A 5,134-nucleotide genomic window follows, 5' to 3' on the forward strand; every position below is an offset into this window, starting at 1 on the left:
CCTAAACATATGTACGATGAGTGTTATTTCAATGCTGTAAGAAAATACAAAAAAAAAAAAAAAAAAAAAAAAAAAAAAAGACTAAATGAATATTTAATATTAAGGTCAAGCTTTCTTGAGCGTCATTACAGAAAAATCGACTGTAAAATAAAAATAAATGCAATGTAGAAAAATTAGCAAAAAAAAAAAAAAAAAAAAATGTTTATGAAAACTTCAACTAAAAATAAATTAAACAATTTTAATTAAATATAAATTTCCTTTTATTATTTACTTAAGTAAAAAATAACAGTCTGTCCGTTCACTCGATACTTAGACACAATCTAAACTTAAACAATTCTTGCATCCAAATGTAATTTATTAATTATTCAATAGAGAATTAAAAGAAATAGATCGCAGATAGTACGATACACATACTAAAGCATAAGGGCTAAGTGCAAAAGAAATGAAAGGAAATGAAAAAGTGTTTTTATATAATAAATAGGTAAATAAAATTGTATTGAGCAAGTAAGCGGAATACCAAACAGATATCGGCCCGTACCTTTCCAATTGTTTAAGTACTATTGCTTTTGACCTCTTCAAGTATGCACTACTTATGTAAGCATATTCGCAAATACATAGTTGCAAATTTTTATTTGATGTAGGAATATATTTTTGGAAAAATCGCTCTAGGTTTCCAAGTTGATATGAAACATTGTGCAAAAGAACTACTACACGGAATTAAATATAAAAATATGTTTATTAAGAAGCTCAGCACGGATCGTATGCTCATATGTACACTCATTTTGACTGAGCACTTATCAATGCTCTACCGGACTGGGATTTGAATACGCGAACACTGACTTGGTAATTGCGATTCTTACCTACCTTCAATTATTCAAGGATGGAGCCCTTCGTACCACTTAACTCAAAATTGAAGAGAACATTTTTAATAACCTTTTTCTCTCCCTACCTTCAATTATTCAAGGATGGAGCCCTTCGTACCACTTAACTCAAAATTGAAGAGAACATTTTTAATAACCTTTTCCTCAAAATAGTTTTGAATTGCTTTTCCGATTTCTATACCCATCACCGAATGTGTATATATATTCATGATGTGTGTGTCAAATTCTGGTTTGATTTACGCAAATCTGTCCATGGGCTTCTGTCTTTTGAACAGGCTGTAATGATCCTTCTGCCGACCGCAAAAAACAAGAATTTATTTTCAAACTCAGTAAAAACAGTGTTCTGTGTCTTGTTAGTATTTGATAAGGAAAATAGATCAAATCGATTAAAGAACATTCCCGCAGGACAACATGAACTGAGGACATCTACATTCTCAAAAGCTAAAAATTTGATATTGACTGCTCATTACTCATAAGGTTCAGCACACGAGGCCACAAACATTCAATATTACATATTAGTGAAATTTCATTTGCATTGCTTAAGATAAAAGCGGGGAGCTATAAAACAGTTCGCCACTCTGCACCACTCTTCAGATCGAAGAAAACAAGACAGGGATAATAATATTCGCGGGGATTATTAAACAAATATTTAAGTATTAAAAGAAAAAAGATTGTTTTGCGAGCAATCTGCAATATCAAGAGCGCTGCGGCAAGCAATGTAACTTGAGGAAATATGAGCGTGAGAGAAAACAAAAATCTAAAACGAAAGAAGTTCGGGGGAGGCTTCAAGAATATTGATTTTTATGTAATTGGCGAGTATTTAAGTGAAAAATCGTATTTCCTTCAATTTTCGACCACAAGTAGAGCAATAATTTCTTCAAAAAACCCCCGGTGATATGTTACATTAAAAACATTGTTTATTGTTTTAAAATACGTTGTAGACATGTTCTCTTATTATAACGCAATAACATATTTTAAACGCTCTGCGATTAGTGAACGAAAATTTGTACCGGAGATTTTCATATGCAAGAAAATTCCAAACAGTTTTAAGAATGCAGTTTCAAAATCTGATTGCATTGCTTATTACTTTCAGATTACGTAATATGAATGTATGTACGGATTCCTTTGTACGCGCAACAAATAAAAAATTTGCATTCGAATCTTCGTTGTACTTAAAAAGGCTAAAAAAGTCGGAAAGAATATTCGGCGGGGGCCGAGGCTCGCGTGCCCACCACATAAACGCTTGGTCCATTTAAGATTTTAATGTCTTAGAAATTGGCTTTGTCTAAACGTCCCAAGACTTTATGTATTAAACGTCCACCATAATTAATTCATAACTAACGGAACTTCTCCCATTCTACTCTCCAACTCCTTTCGTTTGATACCCATATCGACCGTATTTTTAATAAACCATTTATCCACTAATGACGTCTACCACAATTAATAAATTCGAATTAATACATGTAGCTTCTCGCCTCCTGCTCTCCAAGTTGTTTCATATGATACCTTTATCAACGATATCGTAACGAAAAAATTGGTTCACTACGTTGTGACGTCCGAGATATTTTATTTGGAACTAACACTTTTAAATTAACCCACTAGGTCACGGTGTCTACCTTATTCATTTTAGAATTAACCAACTATTAGGCAGACAATACATCTTCCTTTGAGGAGTGCACAAAATAATTTTAAACATTCTGTCTTGTTTGCCTTATGATAAATAAGCACAAAGCCTCAAAAAAGTGAAAAAAAAAAAAAACATTTTAATCACTTGTAACTTTGTGTGGCCGTGACCGATTTTTCCCATTTTTTCAGGTAAACAGACAATTATGTGTTTCGTCTTTTATAATTTCGAAAGAGAAAAAAGTCCGCAAATTTTTGTGAAAAAAAAAACAATTTGCGTTTACTTTATGCTCCACTGCGGGCTTCTGATCTAACCAATTTGGCTCATTTTCAATGCTAACCTGCGCGCAAAAGCATCCAATCTTTCTACCAAATTTGAAGTCGATATCTACATGTTTGAGACCATGAAAATGCCAACAACAAACACCGCACAGGCGGACAGACATGGCTTAGTCAATTCAAAATTTGACGCTGATCAAGGATATACATAGGCTCTATAGGCTCCCTGAAGCTTCCCTTTGAGTGTCGCATGCATTATGAAAAAAGAAAACAAACTCCATCCTTCAGTAATGGATATGGAAAAGGAAAAGAACTACATTTTCATAATTAAATGTTTATGTCCTATAATATTGAGTAGGCTTGGTTAACTTTTAGGTATAAAAATTATACTTAACTTTTCTCATAGGTTGTAAGTTTTATTAAAACAAATTACACTGCAATGCGGATCAGCTTTACTTATTAGACATATCACAACGTGAAACTTATTTCTTTTTCTTTCACTTTAACATCGTAAAACTCCACCCACATAAATGGCTATGGTATGGGTTTGAGGGCTAAGATGCGTAGCTATTACGTTGGAAGCCCTGGTTCGACTCCTGGCACGGTAGGCCGATTAAGCGATTGCACATGATTACATATGCGCATATGTTTCGATTCAGGCGAATGAATAAGAGAAGATAGCGCTTGGTTTGCTTTGAAATTCAATTGGTTTAGAAAATCCACCCGATTTTTCTTTTCATATTTTAAATGGTAATATCGCCGTAATAGCTTGCAAAAAAAGTAAGTTCACAGTGCTATCCTCCCTTTAACGACATCATCCTCAATTTTTGTTTGAAAGCTCCAACTTGGGTTCAAATATCTTCTATAATGTGGTCATTTGAGTTTTGAAACCATTGAAACGACATACCGATGGAGTATAAGCTGTTTGCTTAATAATATTAATTAAGATTCTTGCTCAAAAAGTACGCAAGAAAGTCAATTATTGCCCTTAACATATATAAGCTTACAATGACGCCGTAATGGCAAGAGAACATAAATAACATAAATCGCACAATTCGGGGATTTTTACGAGAATATTTCATTTTCCGTTGGTTTGCAAAGTCCCGCTATAAAGCCAATTGAATGGTTTTGATGTCAAATGTCATGATCCGACGATCCCATCAACACTTATGATGCCCTTTACTTGGCATTTTGTCAGAATTAAACCTGTCAAGGCAGTCTTCAGCGACCCTTTTCCGTTAGCCTTTAGGGAGACTAAAGCTTTCCCGAATTTTATCGTAAACGTCAAGCAAAATTCATTACATAGATTAACATTATCATTTCTTTCCCCGTCACCCTGATTCTTTTTTTTTTTTTTCTAATAAAAATAATTTCCTAAAACCATTGTTTCTTTTTCGTCGCGTAAAGGTTAGGTTAGACCAGACCCTCAGTTATAAGTGCACTAACACTTTCGACAAATGGACCCATTACATTATTATCGTACAAACAGTTCAGCAAATCGGTATTATCTCGCTTGCTGTTCTATCAAATCGAACACTAATTGCTCTTGATTATCACATGGAACAAAGCAAGTTTTTAAACAGTCTACGTTTCTTGCTTTTCGAACAACATTTACAGGTTAAAGGATCTAGCAACACTTGCTGTATATATCATGTATTTAACAACAGTTGAAATATATTTCTTTTGTGCCTTTGTGGAAATTCCACACTTCATAAAAAAGGGTCTGCATAAAAAAGTAGGCGATCTTCTAAAAGAACAAATTTTAAAAAGGGTAAAACCAAAGAGACATTCACACGAATCGACGCCGTTGGCGACTGCCGAAGAGGTTAAAAACAATTAACAGTGTCCCAGTCAGGTTGCTTGCAAAGGAGTCTATAAGCAGAGTGTTTGCGGAAGGTAAAGCCAGTCGAGTCGAGTTAGCTCAAGCGTAACGGGCAAGTTCACGAAATACATTGTAAATAGAAGTTACTGTAAATAATTTGTAAATAGGATTTTAAAAAACGATTGTATACAGCGCGTAGGTCAATCTAAAAGCCACCATTTAGCGGTACGAATTTAATCTCAGAATGACTTGGCTAAAATCGTTATATTGTAAAGGGCATTTCACGTTATGCTATGCAATGCTATAAACCAACTCATTATATCAGTTAAAACAAACCGTTTACGTTCATGTAATGCAAGCTTCAATTGAAAATTCAAAAATAAAATCAACCTGAACCTCTACGAGTGTGAGGAAGAGAACCAATCATATTCGCTTCGACTCGAATTCACACAAACAAATGACATAAATAATAATAAGAAAATTACATCCGCCATTGACAAACCTATGAAGCTTTAGGAATTATGAAAAA

General features: G+C 33.9%; 1 long non-coding RNA gene across 1 annotated transcript; it reads right to left on the reverse strand.

Moving 5' to 3' along the window:
- Positions 1–258: 258 nt before the first annotated feature.
- On the reverse strand, positions 259–4,883 carry LOC119637476. The gene is made up of 2 exons (XR_005247254.1): positions 1,019–4,883; positions 259–933 (listed from the first exon to the last, which is right to left on the reverse strand). It is a non-coding gene; the product is annotated as an uncharacterized LOC119637476 (long non-coding RNA).
- Positions 4,884–5,134: the final 251 nt, after the last annotated feature.

Source organism: Glossina fuscipes, unplaced genomic scaffold, assembly GCF_014805625.2.
Source record: "Glossina fuscipes isolate IAEA_lab_2018 unplaced genomic scaffold, Yale_Gfus_2 59, whole genome shotgun sequence".
NCBI lineage: Eukaryota > Metazoa > Arthropoda > Insecta > Diptera > Glossinidae > Glossina > Glossina fuscipes.